This window comes from Mobula hypostoma, chromosome 16 (assembly GCF_963921235.1).
Source record: "Mobula hypostoma chromosome 16, sMobHyp1.1, whole genome shotgun sequence".
Lineage (NCBI taxonomy): Eukaryota > Metazoa > Chordata > Chondrichthyes > Myliobatiformes > Myliobatidae > Mobula > Mobula hypostoma.
The window spans coordinates 29,582,866-29,602,045 of NC_086112.1; the positions used below are offsets into that span (position 1 = coordinate 29,582,866).

Sequence of the window (19,180 nt, forward strand, 5' to 3'; positions counted from 1 at the left end):
GGCCTGGAGTTTGGGTTTTCACCTCGGGTCCTCATTCATTGTCATCGGCAAGTCCTGGGCTGATACCGAAGATCGAAGCCGGAGACTTGATTGGAAGTCCAGATCGAAACATCGAGGTCGATTGGAGGTTGAGAAGTCAAGGCCCAAGTCTGTGAATCTCTGCGCGTCCACTAGGGAAGCTGAGTGCCTAATGTCTGAGAATCCATGAGTTCACTTGAAGCTTGGGGCTAAAGAAGCTAGCTAGTCCTGGGGTCAGAAAACCGTGCATGTGTGTGGGTGATTGGGAGGAGGGAACAAAGCTTGTTTTGCTGTTGTTGCTTTGTCACTTGGTATGTTCATCTAGTTGTGTTCAATGTTGTTCTACCAAACATGGTCGACATGATATGTCGGCGCCGAAATGCACTTGCAGGCTGCACCCAGCAGATCCTTGTTGGTAAAGCAAATGTACACATTTCACTGTATGCTTCAATGAACATGTGATAAATAAATCTGAATCTGAACTGAATCTAAAGATGGCTAAACTGGCCTTTAGGTTAAACATGTTACTCCTTCAAAATGCATTTCTTAAACATTAAGAGTCTGGTATTAACGGTTCATAATGGTATTTGTAATGATAAAATGGCAAATAAGAATTATATTAATATCACAACCGCTCGTGATTAGTATTTGGTGTAATGGTTAATGCCGTCAGTAAAATATAAAATTGGTAATGAGGTAAAGCAAGTTCTGGACTTGGCCTTCATCGTTTCTTACTCTCACAAATAATGTATTTTGATCACCAATTGTTTGTAAGTAACTTATCACGTATCAGCCACATATCAAAATAGTGTTGCAGTAATTAATATCCTCCTGACCCTCACTCACAAACCAGGAAAATATATTCACTGCTAAAATGTTTTGAGCAGCATCTCCAAATCTGCTTGCTCCATGCCAAAGTCACGGGGAGCATTGGGGCAGAGCTGCTGAAATAACTTATTGTATACCCTAACGATGCAACTTAAATAATGTGTGTTGTGGTGGCAATCAGACATCAAAACATCAAAAGATCTCCACTTTTCACTATTGGAAACAAAATTTTGCTATTTTGTCACGCAGAACCAGGATCACCAGCTGATTATATTTTTGAACTGTTAGGAAACTATTTTCAATTGAGGAAGGCTCTATATTCATTTTATTACTATGAGCTGGTGACCTAGACACTTGCTTTGGGTATCTCTGTGGATTGTCGGTAAGTTGGGGGCCACACCCTGAGGCTTGACTGAAATTGAGCCACAGTCCCTGCGTGGTTCTATGAGGAGACAACCAAAGGCTATTGAACTGCCTGCAGCGAGCAGAAGGGTAAAGATGTTTGAAATGAAACAGGACTCCTTTCGGTATCCCTGACAAGAACTACCTGCCAAATAGCTTCACAGGGACCCATTATCTGCTCAAAGTCACTCTGCTCTATATGGAATCTTGCTATGCACAAATCAGCGTCATTGCCTCCTGCATATAAATGATATGTAGCCCTTACAAGTTGGTGATGGCGGCACTAGAAATGCCTGGTCTCTTTTCTCAGATGGACAGCATGACTGATTCCCTGGCCACTGATATTCCAACACTTATGCTTTGAGGAAGTCAGCTTATAGGATATTTACCATCACTGAGTCACCATCATTAATGTCCCAGGGTTCACCTCTAATCCGAAACTCAACTCAGTAGTGTGGCTTCAAGAGGGCAGAGACTGGGGACCCTGTAGCAAGCAACTTGCCTGCTGACACCTCAAGGCCTTTCTATTCTCCATTCTATTTGGGGTTTAATAGAATATCTCAACTCTCTTGGATGAATTCAGCACCAATAATTCTCAAAAAGCTCATCAATATCAGAGCGTTACTCTTGATTGCCACCCTATCAATTACGCTAAACATTGATTTCCTTCATCACTGATGTTTGCGAGCTGTGCTGTATACCATCTACAAAATGCCCTGTAGTTATTCATCTAGGGTTCTCTGATAGCTCTCCCCAAACCTGCCACCTCTAAGAAAACAAGGGAACTAGGCCCATGGGATCACCAACACTGCAGGCTCCCATCAAGACCAAAATCATCATAAAATAGAAATATAAATCCAGGCCTTCACCAACAACTGGTCTTAAATTTGGAACCTAACAACTGCCCCTCTGTTCCCCTCCCTTACCAATTTCAACTGCAGAAGCTCAAGAAGGGAGCTCACCTCCACCATCCCCAGGGTAATTGGGGTTATGCAATATATACTCCGGCATCACCAGATTTCAAAGTGAATTAAATAAATGTCGTGAAAGGAGTAGACCACTCAAGCCCTTCATCCTGTTCTGCCTGTCAATGAGGTGATGCTTATTCACATTACATATTTCTTGGTTAGCACAATCTCTGATTTTAAAAACTTTATTAATTAAAGTCTCTTTCTCTTTATCAGAGTGATTCACCATAGTCTTCCTCCTGTACTACGTAAAAGTGAGCTCTGAATATTGACCTTATCTCCAAAATTAGTATCCTGTTGTCTTAGATTCTTAGTGAAAAAAAACCTTCATCAAATTGATTAATTCCTTACAAAGCCTTAGAAAAATTTGTCCTTTTTAAACTTATTCATAGTGTATATGAATCCCAGGCAAACACAGATTTAGTTATCCATCTCATAGCCTAAAACTTGGCGCTCTGCTGACATTCTGGAGAATCTATGTCATTTCAAGGCCAATATACTCTATTGAGAGTGTGGTGTTTGTAGGTTAGTGCTTTCACAAACAGAGGCAGAGATACCTTAAACTTTTGGTGTCTATACTGCAGTGTTCTTTCCGTTCTTACGTTTACTCTTGTATTTATGTGCTCTACATATTGGTAATGTTGATAACTTTCATAAGTATTTCATTTAGTGATCTACGTACATGTGGCCCAAAATCTTTGATGTTTCACAGTTCTAAAATTTCCATTTTGGATAACTTTTTAATCCAATATGAATGTTGTCACGCTTGACTGTAGTGAAATCAAGTACTCTCTAACCTAATACAGTGGCATGTAAAAGTTTGGGCACTCCTGGTCAAAATTTTTGTTACTGTGAATAGCTAAGCGAGTAAAAGATGACCTGATTTCCAAAAGGCATAAAGTTAAAGATGACACATTTCTTTAATATTTTAAGCAAGATTACTTTTTTAATTCCCATCTTTTACAGTTTCAAAATAACAAAAAAGGAAAAGGGCCTGAAGCAAAAGTTTGGGCACCCTGCATGGTCAGTACTTAGTAACACCCCCTTTGGCAAGTATCACAGCTTGTAAACGCTTTCTGTAGCCAGCTAAGTGTCTTTCAATTCTTGTCTGGGGGATTTTCGCCTATTCTTCCTTGCAAAAGGTCTCTAGTTCTGTGAGATTCTTGGGCCGTCTTGCATGCACTGCTCTTTTGAGGTCTATCCACAGATTTTTGATGATGTTTACGTTGGGGGACTTGAGGGCCATGGAGAAACCTTGAGCTTGCGCCTCTTGAGGTGGTCCATTGTGGATTCTGAGGTGTGGTTTAGGATCATTATCCTTTTGTAGAAGCCATCCTCTTTTCATCTTCAGCTTTTTTACAGACAGTGTGAAGTTTGCTTCCAGAATTTGTTGGTATTTAATTGAATTCATTCTTCTCTCTACCAGTAAATGTTCCCCGTGTCACTGGCTGCAACACAAGTCCAAAGCATGATTAAACCGTGCTTAACAGCTGGAGAGGTGTTCTTTTCATGAAATTCTGCACCCTTTTTTCTCCAAACATACCTTTGCTCATTACGGCCAAAAAGTTCTATTTTAACTTCATCAGTCCACAGGACTTGTTTCCAAAATGCATCCTGCTTGTTTAGATGTTCCTTTGTGAACTTCTGATGCTGAATTTTGTGGTGAGAATGCAGGAAAGGTTTTCCTCTGATGACTCTTCCATGAAGGTCATATTTGTGCAGGTGCGGCTGCACAGTAGAACAGTGCACCACCACTCCAGAGTCTGCTAAATCTTCCTGAAGGTCTTTTGCAGTCAAATGGGGGTTTTGATTTGTCTTTCTAGCAATCCTATGAGCAGTTCTCTTGGAAAGTTTACTTGGTCTTCCAGACCTCAACTTGACCTCCACCATTCCTGTTAACTGCCATTTCTTAATTACATTACGAACTGAGGAAACAGCTCCCTGAAAATGCTTTGCTATCTTCTTATAACCTTCTGCTGCCCTGTGGGCATCATTTATTTTAATTTTCAGAGTGCTAGGCAGCTGCTTAGAGGAGCCCATGACTGCTCATTTTTGGGACAAGGTTTGAGGAGTCAGGGTATTTAGAAAGCTTTGAAATTTGCATCACCTGGCCTTTCCTAATGATGATTGTGAACAAGCCATAGCCCTAACAAGCTAATTAAGGTCTGAGACTTTGGTAAAAGTTATCTGAGAGCTCAAATCTCTTGGAGTGCCCAAACTTTTGCATGGTGCTCCTTTCCTTTTTTTTCACTCTAAAATTGTACAAAACAAAAATAATACACTAATCTTGCTTAAAATGTTGAAAAGAATGTTTCATCTTTAACGTTATGACTTTTGGAGATCAGTTCCTTTTCTACTCACTTAGCTATTCACAGTTACAGAAATTTTGCCCAGGGGTGCTCAAACTTTTGCATACCACTATATGTTAATGTCACTTGCTAATTTTATGCTCTTGCCCTCAGTACTTACAATACCACCAATCTCTATGCCTTTGACAAACTTGGATAAATAGCCCTCTGTTGAATTATTTGTCATTAATAAATTTAGTGAATAGTTGCGGCTCCAGCAAAGATCTTTGGCAGGCAGTACTAGTTACTTCATCTGTTTCTAATACCTGTGCCTTATCCCTCATCTCTTCCTTCTACTACTTAATCAACCTCCTAACTAGCTCAACAATTTGATTTCAATTTCATTAAGTTTAATTTTAGAGAACATTTGTTTATGTAGACCCTTAGATGGAGACATGCGTTGCCTGCTATAGGACAATGTAAATAATGTCCAAGTATAATAACCTTTCACTATTATACACTATTTTCAGTCAAAAAAGAATTTTCAAAGACGTCTCTTTTTGGTTCTTCTCTCTCTCTCTCTCTCTCTCTCTATCTCTATCTACATGGGGCCTTACCGATATACAGGAGGCCACATCAGGAGCACTGGTGAAGTGTCACCTCACCTGGAGGGACTGTTCCAGGACTGTTTGGGGCCCAGAATGGTAGTGAGGGAGGAGGTGTAAGGGCAGGTGTGGCACTTGTTCTGCTTGCAAGGATAAGTACCAGGAGGGAGAACAGTGGGGAGGGACAAATGGGCAAGGGATTCATGTACGGAGTGATCCCTGCAGAAAGCAGAAATTTGTGGGGAGGGAAAGATGTGCTTGGTGATGGGATTCCGTCGGAGATGGCAGAAGTTACGGAGAATTAAGTGCTAGATGCGAAGTCTGGTAGGGTGGTAGGTGAAGAAAAGAGGAACCCTATCCCTGGTGGGGTGGCGGGTGAATAGGGTAAGGACAGACATGCGTGAAATGAAAGCGATGTGATTGAGGGCACCGTTAATGGTGTGGGGTCATCTACTGTATCTAGTGCTCCCGGTGTAACCTCTTGTATATCGAAGAGACCTGACGTAGATCAGGAGACCGCTTTGCTGAGCGCCTGCGCTCTGTCTGTCAGAAAAGCGGGATCTCCCGGTGCCCACCCATCAATTCTACTTCTCCATGCCCATTCCAACATGCCAATCCATGGCCTTCTCTACTGCCATGAAGAGGTGACATTCAGGTTGGAGAAGCAACACCTTATATTCCGTCTGAGTAGCCTCCAACCTGATGGCATAAGCATCAATATCTCAGGTTTCCAGTAATTAACTCCCTTCACTCTTCCCTTTCCCATTTCCCTCTCTCACTTTATCTCCTTACCTGCCCATCACTTCCCTTCGGTGGTCCTCCCCCTTCCCTTTGTTCCTGGACTTCTGTCCTCTTCAATCAGATTCCCCCTCTTTCATCAATCAACTTCCAGCTCTTTCCCTTTCCCCGCCCCCTCTCCCGGTTTCACCTATCACTTGCCACCTTGCACTTCTTCCTCACCTCCCCTCACCTTCTTACTCTACTTTTCATCAATCTTCCAGTCCTGATGAAATGTTTCAGTCCAAAACATCGACTCTACTCTTATCCTCAGATGCTGCCTGGCCTGCTGAGTTCCTCTAGTATTTTGTGTGTATTATTCCGATTTCCAGCATCTGGAGATCTTCTCTTGTTTGTGATGGGAGGTAAGGTTTTGTCGGGAGATCCTGTGGCACCTACACTCATAGTTTGAGATCAAAAGCGAAAAACTATGGATTTTGAAAACCTGTAAAAAAAGTGGAAGGTGAACGCTCAACATTTCAGGTTTTGCTTGTAGCGATAAATAGAGTTAATGCTTCAAGTAAATTGAGTTAGTGATCTATCCATTTTGAGCAGCTACAAAGGGCATCATCAAGCATGAACAATCTGGAAAATTAGGAGCAGAAGCTATGATTCTAAGTCATTGAACATATGCTAAATCAGGGATGGTTTAAAGTGTCTAATCAAAAAAATGGTTAGAAATTAATCACTGCTTAATAACACTAAATATAGTACACTGAGGCATCCCCAAATTCATTAAAGGGCTCTGCATTGTATAATGCTCTGGCCTAATGTATACTGTGCTTGGTGCTTCATTACAGGCATGTATTCTATAATCAGTTGACAAATTTCAGTCCCCGTCTTGTTGTCATTTCTAACTTCTGAATCTCTTTTTATTGCTTTTTTGAGACCAATACATAGCATTGCTTCAGCAATGGTTGCTGTATCATGCTTTCAAAGGCATATTTTATTTGGGGATTAGAGTCTCTTAATTTATTTCTCATAATCTTTGCATTAATATATTGCTTTTGACAAAATGCCCTGACTGTCCTTCTGTCCCAGTGCTGGTTTAACAATTTTAGTATTCCCTTTACTTGGACTGAATCTTGAGAATAAAGCTCAAAACTGAATAGACTCAACTCTGGACTCCAGGTTGGCCTGAGAGTCCAGTCTCCAGTAGTTTTTCTTTTGAGGTTCCCGATGTGGAGCCACTTACCTCTCGAACAGTTTCCCCTTGTGATGACCACCTCACACTTCAGTTCCCATAGCAGCAGGGGCCTGACACTCTCCTGCAACTGCAGCTGACTTAATACCCCAATTGAATGAGAAACCAGATATTTTATACACCTAACATTCTAACCATCACCTGCCTTGACACTCTGATGGTAGCATCTGGGACTCGGGTCGTCAGTATTCCAAACCCTGAATCCTTACTTTTGAGACACCATCTCCTGACATTCTGGCACCTGGGACATCTTTATGCTTCAGAGAATCTGGATATTGATATAGTCCAATTCAAAGACCAGATCAAAGTGACTCCTGGCATCAAAAAATGACATCTAATGACAGTTCTGGAATTTGTTGGAAAGATAGTTGAATCCAACCAATTGCAATTGATCGTGTTTATTTTGAGCCCTCTGGGAATTTCTGAAAAGTGCAAACCTTCTTTGCAATGCAAAAATTCTATCCGTATTTGTCTGCTATGTAGTGTGAGTGTCAGGGAGCAGGAGGGAGTGTCATTGCTATTACAAAAGAAAAAGCACTAGGCAAGCTCACAGGTGTTAAGATGGGTAAGTCACCTGGGCCAGATGGACAACATCCCAGAGTCCCGAGAGAGATTGCTGAAGAGATAACGGATGCATTGGTCATGAACTTCCAAGAATCACCCTTGATTCTGGCATGATCCTGGCAGACTGGAAGATTACAAATGTCATTCCAGTCTTTAAGAAAGGAGGAAGACAAAAGGAAGGAAATTATAGGCTGGTTAGCCTAACCTCAATGGTTGGGAAAGTGTAGGAAGAGGAGAAGATGGCGGTGTGACACAGCGTGCACGGCCTCTCCAGTGAATGATATCTGTAATCTGTCAAGTAGGGGACCATGCACAATTCTGATTTTATGGAGACAGATATGAGAGTATGGAGGAACATCTGGAGAAACTTCTAAAATGCCCGCTTCACTGTCGCTGCTACTGTGTGGTCTGGAATCTCCAGAGCAGAAGGCCCCAAATCCTCGGCTTTGCTTGTTTCGGTGGCCAGGGCTAGGTTGGAGGCGCTCGGCAGAGGGTGGTGCTCGGGAGGCTATATCGGAGGGGCTAGTCGGAGGCTCTAAGTTTTCGGATGGACGGACTCAGTGTTGGCTGTGGTCAGGTGCTTCCAAGGCATCGGCAGTTGTCAGTGCCTTGGAGGTTTATGGCTGGGAGTTTCTCCCTTTTGCCGCCTGCTATCGGGGACTTGGGAGTCGATCGGGACTTGAGACTTTTTTTTACCGTGCCCATGGCCTGTTTGTTCTTCATCAAATTATGGTATTGTTTTGCACTGCAGTAACTATATGTTATAATGATGTGGTTCTGTCAGTGTTAGTCTTTGGTTTGTCCTGTCTTCTGTGATATCACTCTGGAGGAACATTGTATCATTTCTTAATGAATGTATGCATTTCTAAATGACAATAAATGAGGGCTGAGTGTTCTCATAGTCTAGTCTAAAATCTAAGTCTATTATTAAGGATGTGGTTTCGAGGTACTTGGAAACTAATGATAACATAAAACAAAGTCAACATGGTTTTTGTAAAGGGAAATCTTGCCTGACAAATCTGCTAGAGTTCTTCGTGCAAGTAGCAAGCAGAGTGGACAAAGGAGAGGAAATGGATGTCATTTACCTGGATTTTCAGAAAGCGTTTGATAAGGTGCTACATATAAGGCTGCTTAACAAGATAAAATCCTGTGGCATTACAGGAAACATACTGGCATGGATAGTGGAATGGCTGACTGGCAAGAGGCAGTGTGAGAATAAAAGGGACTTTTTCTGATTGGCTCTCAAAGACTAGCGGTGTTCCTTGGGTTAGTATTGGGACTGCCACTTTGTCAATGATTTAGATAATAGAATTGATGGCTTTGTGGCAAAGTTTGCAGATGATATGAAGATAGGTGGAGGGGTAGGTAGTGCTGAGGAAGCAATATGATTGCAGCAGGAATTAGGGGTAACATGAGGGGGAACTTCTTTACTCAGAGAGTGATAGCTGTGTGGAATGAGCTCCCAGAAGAAGTGGTTGAGGCGGGTTCTATGTTGTCGTTTAAAGTTAAATTGGATAGATATATGGACAGGAAAGGAATGGAGGGTTATGGGCTGAGTGCAGGTCAGTGGGACTAGAATAGGGTAAGAGTTTGGCACGGACTAGAAGGGCCGAGATGGCCTGTTTCCGTGCTGTAATTGTTATATAGTTATATGGTTATAGACAAATTGGAAGAATGAGCAAAAAAAGTGGCAGATGGAACACAGTATTGGGAAATGTATGATAATGCATTTTGGTGAAAGGAACAATAGTGTGGACTAGCAACACACATCAAAGTTGCTGGTGAACGCAGCAGACCAGGCAGCATCTCTAGGAAGAGGTGCAGTCGACGTTTTGGGCCGAGACCCTTCGTCAGGACCAACTGAAGGAAGAGCTAGTAAGAGATTTGAAAGTGGGAGGGGGAGGGGGAGATCCAAAATGACAGGAGAAGACAGGAGGGGGAGGGATAGAGCCGAGAGCTGGACAGGTGATAGGCAAAAGGGATATGAGAGGATCATGGGACAGGAGGCCCAGGGAGAAGGAAAAGGGGGAGGGAGGGAACCCAGAGGATGGGCAAGGGGTATAGTCAGAGGGACAGAGGGAGAAAAAGGAGAGTGAGAGAAAGAATGTGTGTACATAAATAACGGATGGGGGAGGTGTGGCATTAGCAGAATTGAGCCTGATCGCTTGATTGAGCCTGCATCAGCCATGCCTCATTCTCGCATAGCACTTTTTTTTCCCAAGTTCTCCTTTTTCAAAATTCGGTAACCCTCATTTTCATCCCTCCACGTGTGGAGTTTTCTAACACTACATTTTTGGGTTTAATTAACCTGGGTTACATACAGATAAGTCACATTTGGAGTTTTGCAGAAGTCACCCCATCATAGGAAGGACGTGAAGGCTTTGGAGAGAGTGCAGAATATGCTTACCAGAATTCTGCCTGGATTAAAGAGCACGTGCTATGACGAGGGGTTATACAAACTTAGTTTGTTTTATCTAGAGTGGAGGAAGTTGAGGGGAGACCTGATAGAGATTAGTAAGATTCTGAGGGACATGGAAAAATGTTTGATATTTCTTTTAACACAAAATGCAGCAGAAAGTAACGCATCTCTTACTTTCAAATCTCTTACTAACTCTTCCTTCAGTTAGTCCTGACGAAGGGTCTCGGCCCGAAACGTCGACTGTACCTCTTCCTAGAGATGCTGCCTGGCCTGCTGCGTTCACCAGCAACCCTGATGTGTGTTGCTTGAATTTCCAGCATCTGCAGATTTCCTTGTGTTTGATATTTCTTTTCCCAGGGTTGGAATGTCTAATACTAGAGGATATGCATTTAAAGTGAAAGTGGATAAATTCAAAGCAGATGTGCAGGGCAAGTTTTTTTTTATACTGAGAATGGTGGGTACTGCTGCTTTGGGTGTGAGCGAAGGCAAATATAATACTTGTAATTCAGAGTTTCTTAGGCTCATAAATCTGCCTATAAATGGATCAGTCCTGGCACTCCTCGGGGATGTGTGCTTAGCCTACTGCCCTACTCTCTCTATACCCATGATTGCGTGCCATATATAAATTTACTGATGATACAAACATTGTTGGTATGATCTCAGATGGAGATGAGAGGGTGTGCGAGAGTGAGGTATACCAGCTAGTGGATTGGTGCGGCAGCAACAACCTTTCACTCAATGTCAGTAAGACGAAAGAGCTGATTGTGGACTTCATAAAGGGTAGGATGAGAGAATATGAACCAAACATCATAGAGGGATTAGAAATGGAGAGAGAGGGAAATTTCAAGTTCCTGAGTGTCAATACCTCTGAGGATCTAACCTTGCTTGAATGTATCAATGCAGCTATAAAGAAGACAAGACAGTGACTATATTTCATTAGGAGTTTGAGGAGATTTGGTTTATCACATAAAACACTTGAAAACCTCTACAGATGTACCGTGGAGAGCATTCTGACAGGCTACATCACTGTTTGGTCGGGGCGGCGGGGGGGGGGGGGGGAAGTCGGGGGAGGGTGCTACCACACAAGATTGAAAGGAGCTACAGAAAGTTGTAAAATTACTCAGCTCCATTTTGGGTACTAACCTCCAGAGTATTTAAGATATCTTCAAGGAGCGGTGCCTCAGAAAGGCAACATCCATTATTAAGGACCCCGTACTACCCAGGACATGCTTTCTTCTCATTGTTACCATCAGGAAGGAGGTACAGAAGCCTGAAGGCACACACTCAGCGATTTAGGAACAGCTTTTTCTTCTCTGCCATCCGATTCCTAAATGGACATTGAACCCATGAACACTGTCTCCCTATTCTTATTATTCCTGTTTTTGCATTTTTTAATTTAACAATTTAATATACATTCATATACTTACTGTAATTGATTTACTTTTGTTTCTATATTATCATTATTGCATTATACTGCTACTGCTAAGTTATCAAATTTCACAACATAAGCTGGTGAAATTAAACTTGATTCTGATTTTATTCTGATATGGAGATCGTATAGGCAGAAGTGATTTGTTCAATTAAGTGTTTATTTACTAGTTTGGTTTGGTACAACATTATGGACTGAAACACCTATTCTTGTGCTGTATTATGCTTTGTATTCTATCTCTGTAGTTGCTCTTAGTACGAAAATTACAGCTATGCTTTGCCCCATGGCCTTTAAGCTCTTTGCTATCAGATAATTACAGAGGTCCACTTTGAATGCTTCATTTGGATTAAACTTCACTACTGCTTGGGGCAGCTGACTAAAGTTGTTCACTGTGTTCCTCACTTTCTCCTTTTTTGGCATATTGAGCTGCAATCTTGAGAAGAGTTGTTTCTAAGTGCTGGATCTCACAGCAGAAGACAAGCCTCAGATTCAAGAGCTGAAAAGCTGAAACACTTTCTCTTGAACATCAAAGTAAATGATCACTTCTTAAGATTATGGCCCTTTTTCATTGTTCCAGACTCTTAGATACAGTATATAAGGAAATCATAAATATGTTTTTAATTGTATCAAATCTTCTCTCTTGTTTTCATTGTGATAACTAATTCACTGTTGAAGGTTTAGATGGAGTAAAAATTCAATTTATTTCTTTTCTTCCTTTAGATCCTTAGGACTGGAAGGAAAATAAACATTTTGAAGATATGTCAGCTATTTCTAGTTTGGTCAACGCTGCACTGTGACTTTAACAAATAAAAGTCCTGACCGACAACAAGCAGAGTACAGCAGCTGACCCTGTGGAATCACAGCATTATTAATGCCAGAGCAATCCGGATCCATTCATCTCCAGCCAATCTCTGTACAGCCAGAAGCTTACCCTGAGCAACTCCCTCAATCCACTGCTCACTTTGCTTCAACTGATAAAAGAATCCCAAAGTAAAGCCTTCTGATTGTTTTTCTCCCCTTTTCTCTTCACTTCTGAAGTATTTATATGAAGCTAATACCTTGAGAAGATCAATGCTAGCATAATCAGTTGCAGAAACTCTAATCTCCCAGTTTCTCATAGAAGTAATCCAGCCTTCTCATCCCCCACATAAATTAAATGAAATAAAATTGCTAAGCTATTGACAAGTTAAATAAAGCCCCAGGAAGGCCAGTGGATATATTTTTTACCTATATAGAACAGAGGACATGTTTACACGAGAGTGACACAAATTCTGTGTGTTGAAAACTGGAGCAGTGATGGAAGCAGTTCACTCTTCACTGTAAAGGAGAATATCCCTGTTTTCTCCATGCATCTTGACGCTTCAGCGAACAGAAGAATAAAAGATGATGGTATTTGGAACGTATCTCCGCCTCTTCGCTATGTTTCATCCTTTGCCTCCATCACACCAGGTGGACATTCCAGAATACTATTGCCATCACTTAGATACTGTATTTCACTGCTCTTTACTATTTGCACTGTCACTTTTATTCTGTTTGCAGTTACCTGCCCAAATAGCCTCTTGACATCAGCAGTCAGACATGTGGAATCTTGCAGAAGCTTACCAAGTTGAAGAATATGATTTGCACTTGATTTCAGTACCAGTGGGAACAGCCACACATATACAGTAGAGAAATATCCGTCATTCCTTCTCCTCCCTTATGAAATGAAAAGAAACCTCAAAGCTGCACAATGGACATTGGAACAGATTATATTATTTTCCCTCATATCACAAATCAGATTTTGTGCGGTACACGAAAGAGTTGATGATATGGGAGAAAAATCCGCTGTTTAAAAAAAATTTTTAAATTTTCACAGTAATATGGAATGTATTTGTTATTTTAATGGAATTGAGTGGCTTTATAAAATCAATGGAAGCAGGGATCAGAAAGGATGCACAGCTATAAAGGAGCAAAGCACTTTAGTTATATTTTTAAGTTTTGTATTTTTATAGTCACCATTATCCACCCTTACTTGCCAGTCATGTGAAGAACTCAGTGTTATTCATTATGCTACCTTTGTGTTATTATTTGCAAGCAGATAATTGTTTTACCTTTAAACAAATAAAACCTTAAGAAAGTAATGTATAGATTTTAAATAGATGGCTGCAAGATATATTTCTTCTATTCATACAAATTACAAGCAAAATATTTTGTAATTATTAAGAGTTTTGAAATTTTAAGAAAAGGTTATTTTATTATTAAAGGCCTGCTTTATGATATTAGTTTAACACCAAGTAATAGAAACAATTTTCATACACTTTCTTAAGTCAGGACTGCTTGTCATAAAAAAGAAAAAAAATTAAAAATTTAATATGTACACTTCAAAAAAAGTAATCAGATTTACAGTTGCCAGGTATTATTCATCTTTTGGTTGCTGCATATACACTTCTCCAGAATACTATTGCCGTCAATCAGATACTGCATTTCAATGTTCTTCAAGACAATAACGCAAAATTATTTGATTTGCAATAAACTACTACTAAAGGAATATTTGTGAGTCGAGTTCTTCAACACATTTAATTTTAATGAGGTTTATCTATGAAATGATTCTGGATATGAAGAGGTCCACATGTATTATCTATGTTTGAACCAAATATTTGATCATGTGATAGAGAATGAAGAATTTGAACTTTATTATGTTGTAAAATGTAATATGTTTCCTAAATTAATTTATCACTTAAGAATTAGCTCTCAGCATATCGAGAGCAGGGCCAGATATTTAGCTTAGACCCACACATTGGAGCAGGTTCATTGATTATTACAGCCTAATGTGTAACTGTCATCGGAAAGAGTCCACAAGTTCACAGCCCTTACCTGCACCCCATCTCGCCTACTTCATGCTCATTCACCACAGCTACTTCAATCACATTGGAGTTTTCCTAAAAGTTAACTTTCTCAGTGTTCTATTGTATCAAATGTGAAAGAGGCCTGAAGAGGACTGACAACTATCAACAATTCATAGAAGTAATGCATATTGAGTCTGACACTTAGTTTCAGCTGTACATTTGGATGTGAACTGTCTCCACACAATTGGGTAAGTGCTCAAATGCGGATCACACTTTTTTAGGCTACCTGTAAATTCGAAGGGAAATATATCCAGTATACATGAATTGAGTAGCAAAATCATCAACACGTTTATGAAAAATACATTCTCAATCATGTTACACGAAGTCTACAGAGGAAATAATGCACAAAATAAGCAGATTCCCTTTTTGCACAAAGATCTATTAAACATTCAGAAATTAATTTGCCTATTACTTTAATGGAATTATACACTATATGAGCAAAGCAACTTAAATGCAAATTTCAGAGCATATAAGTTCTGTTCAATTATCACTGACAAAATTGGAATCTACTGATGACATTACACTAGCAAACTATGACAAGGCTAATATGAAGAATCGAGCTCTGTCAGCATAGTATAACTGACTGTATGTTGATTACTGCATAGAACTCTATAATAAGGCTGTTATTAGTTAAATGTTCTGTAAATATTCATATTGCTGCATTGTTGCAACCAGCAATGGACCTGCCAGTGCCATTTTAATTTGTCAAATTTGCCACATTGCTAATACTGGATATTCAATACCAACAATTAGAAAGGACAAGGAACATCCTGGTGCGTGCCTAAAAAATGGATCCACGAACAACCATGTTATAATTTGTTAAGTTCATTGAAAATGAAAGATGGGATACAGTTTTTGTGATTGTAATGAAACCAAAAATGGACAACTGTGATTGTAACATCTAAACCAGTTGAAAACTATGCTGGTTGATGGTCTTCCATTGACTGGGGTTGGCCATAGATGTTGCATCCCAGATATCAAAATTGATACGCAAGCCAAGGCAGTACGATACAGAGAGCAAGTTGCTGCTCCCTCACCACATAGCCGATGAGCCCAAAGGAACGGCAGAGACTGAAGGCAGCCTTAGGGATTCCAGCTCCAGAATTTTCCTTCAGGGTCTATCCTGAAGCCTTCTCCATGAGTGGGTATAGCTGCAAGACAACGGAGGTTTGAAACCAGTATTCATTCTCCACGATGAGCTGCCAGCCACAGCTGATGAGCCCCATCTGCCCAGAGCAATTGGTTTTAAGGGGCCAGTAACCTGCATTTTCCCCTTCTCCTGTCAGTGAAAATGGCTGCCCCAGGCTTAGTTGCCAAGCCATATATGAAGGCAAGAAGCTGGACTTGGTTGTTAGAGACCATTTAAGATGCATTCCATTGGGAGCAATTTAATAGGTAGTGGGAGCTTATCCTGACTAACCCCCACCACCCCACCGCCCCAACTAAGACAACCTTACGGAACAACATAAAGACAAGACAATCTGCAGATGCTGAAAATCAAAGCACACACAAAATGCTGGAGGAACTCAGCAGGCCAGGGAGTATCTATGGAAAAGAGTAAACAGTCAACTTTTCAGGCCTAGACACTTCTTCAAGACTAGAAAAGTTAGAGCAAGAATGTGGGGGGAGGGGAGGAGGAAGTACAAGGTGGTAGGTGATAGGTGAAACTGGGAGGGGGAGGATTAATTAAAGAGCTGGGAAATTGATTGGTTGGTGAAAGAAATAAAGGGCTGGAGACAGGGGAAATCGGATAGGAGAAGGTAGAAGACCATGGAAGAAAGAGAAGGAGATGCAGAGAAGCAGAGGGTGATGATGGGCAGGTAAGGAGATAAGGTGAGAGAGGGAAACAGGAATGGGAATGGTGAAGGAGAAGCAATTACCAAAAGTTCGAGAAATCGATGTTCATGCCATCAAGTTGAAGGCTACCCAGATGGAATATAACGCGTTGCTCCTCCAACCTGAGTGTGGCTTCATTGGAGCAGTAGAGAAGGCTACAAAGTGACATGTCAAAATGGGAATGGGAAGTAGAATTGAAATGGCTGGCCATCGGGAGATCTTGCTTTTTCTGGTAGACAGAGCATAGGTGCTTGTCAAGGCAGTCTCCCAATCTACGCCAGGACTCACTGATATATAGGAGGCCACACAGGGAGCACCAGGTACAGTAGATGACCCCAACAGACTCACAGGAAGGACTGTTTGGGGCCCCGGATAGTAGTGAGGGAGGATGTGTAGGGGCAGGTATGGCACTTGTTCCGCTTGCAAGGATAAGTACTAGGAGGGACATCAGTGAGGAAGGATAAATGGACAAGGCAGTCACATAGGGTGTGACCCCTGCAGAAAATGAAAAACGTGGCGGGGGAAGCAGTGCTTGATGGTGGGATCCCATTGGAGATGGCAGAAGTTATAGAGAATTATGTGCTGGACACGGAGGCTATTGGGATGGTAGGTGAGGACAAGAGGAGCCTATCTCTGGTAGAGTGGCGAGTAGATGGGGTGAGGGCAGCATTGCGGGTGGAGGAAAGAAAGCCACTTTCTTTGATGAAGGAGAACATCTCATTAGTTCTGGAAAGAAAAACCTCATCCTGAGAGCAGGTACATTGGAAATGATAGAACTGAGAGAAGGGGATGGCAATTTTACAAGTGACAGCTTGGGAAGAGGTATAGTCCAGGTAGCTGTGAGAATCAGTGGATTTATAAAAGAGATCAGTAGATAAACTGTCTCCAGAGATAGAGACAGAGAGATCAAGGAAGGGAAGGAGTGTGTTGGAAATGGACCAGGTAAATTCAAGGGCAAGGTTGAAGTTAGAGGCAAAGTTGAGGAAGTCAATAAGCTCAGCATGGATGCAGGAAGCAATGCTAATGCAGTAGTTAATGCAGCGTAGGAGAAGTTGTGGAGTGATACTAATGTAGGCTTGGAACGTAGACTGTTCCAGGTAGCTGACAAAAGGGCAGGCATAGTTGGGACCCATGTGAGTGCCCATGACTACACCTTTGGTTTGGGGGAAGTGGGAGGAGCTGAAGGAGAAATTATTAAAAGTGAGGACCAGTTCCACCAGACGAAGGAGAGTGGCCTCCAGCTTTTTGTCTGCGTTGTTTAGGAATAGCATGCTGGTTAAGTGATAAACTTTGGTTTATACTCTGATTAATTTTGTTCAAACTTTTCAGATGTTTGTCTGTCTTTCTTAAAACAGCACTTGTTCATTAAACACACACAAAATGCTAGAGGAACTCAGCAGGTCAGGCAGCATCTATGGAGAGGAATAAACTATTTACATTTCGGGCCAAGACCCTTCATCAGGAAGGGGGAAGAAGCCAGAGTAAGAAGCTGATGGGAGGGGAAGGAGTAGAAGCTGGCAGGTGATAGGTAAAGTCAGTTGAGGGGGAAGATAGGTGGGTGGGGATGGGGGATGAAGTAAGAAGCTGGGAGGTGACAGGTGGAAAAGGCAAAGGGCTGAAGAACAAGGAATCTAATTGGAGAGGGGAGTGGACCATGGGAAAAAGGGAAGGAGGAGGGGCAGGTGGGGAGAAGAGAATGGGTAAGAGAGGAGCTGTCCATTTCATCCAGTCAGACAGGATCAGTTTGTCCAGCACTCCAACTGCTATCTTCTACCTCCTCCCATCTCCAAACCCCTACTTCAGTTCCTTCCACTTCCTTTAGTATAACGGTAGAAAATGTAGCCATCAGGATTATGCCTTTCATTTCAATAGTACTGCAAAACTAAACACTCCATATGTCATATTCCCCTTGATGCCAGCAGTCTGAAAAAAAGATGGAATTAAAAGATGCTGAAAACAGTTGGTGGACTTACAGATGAGTTCAATGCCTTCAGTCCTCACCTTGACTGTCAAATCATGGAGGAACCATCACAAAATCCCAGAGCTCCTGATGATCTCTGCCTCTGAAGCTGATGTGTAAGCAGGCTTCAGGAGGGCTGAAAGCATTCAGCCCAGATAGGGTACCTGGCCAAGTACTGAAGACTTGTGCTAATCATTTGGCTGATCACTGAAATCTTTTAGCTTCGGCAGTCTGATGTACCCATCTGCTTCAAGCAGGTTTCACTTTTACCGGTGCCTAGGAAGGATACGGTAACTTGCCTCAATGACTATTGTCCAGTAGCACTTACATCCACAGCGATGAAGTGTTTTGAGAAGCTGGAGATGAAACATACAATTATGGTATTGCTTTGCACTGTTGTAACTATATGTTATAATCATGTGTTTTTTGTCAGTTTTTCAGTCGTTTGTCTTGTGTTTCTGTGATATTATTCAGGAGAAACATTGTATCAGTTCTTAATGCATGCATTACTAAATGACAATAAAAGAGGACTGCTTGTCTTCATAATCTAATCTAATCTAATCTAATCTAATATCAACACCTGCCTGAGAAGCAACTTGGATCAACTTCACTTGCCATCCGGTGCAACAGGTCCACATCAGATACCTTCAACCCCTCAGAATTAATAAACTTCAAGACCTTGGCTTCAATACCTCCTTGTGCAATTGGAACCTCGATTTCCTCACTTGTAGAATCCAGTAAATTTGGATTGTCAACAGCATCTCCACAATCTCCATCAGGACAGGTGTACCACCAGTTCAAACCCCTACTCTACACACTTTACAATTTAAGCTTAGCTCCAAACCACATTCAAGTTTTCTAATGACACCTCCGTCGCAGGATGAATCAGCCTATTGGAGGGAGATTGAAAATCTTCTGAGTGGTCCCACAATAAGAATGCCAGCAAGACAAGGAGGTGATTATTGACTTCAGGAGAAGGAAACCAGAGGTTCATGAG

General features: G+C 41.5%; 1 protein-coding gene across 1 annotated transcript in view; it reads left to right on the forward strand.

The window, feature by feature from the left end:
* The window catches only part of prr16 (proline rich 16), a 230,583-nt gene extending 216,566 nt beyond the window's left edge, over positions 1–14,017 (forward strand). Inside the window, exon 3 of the mRNA XM_063069170.1 lies at positions 12,223–14,017. The gene's annotated coding sequence lies outside the window, so the exon portion shown is untranslated. The remainder of the gene's footprint in view (positions 1–12,222) is intronic.
* Positions 14,018–19,180: the final 5,163 nt, after the last annotated feature.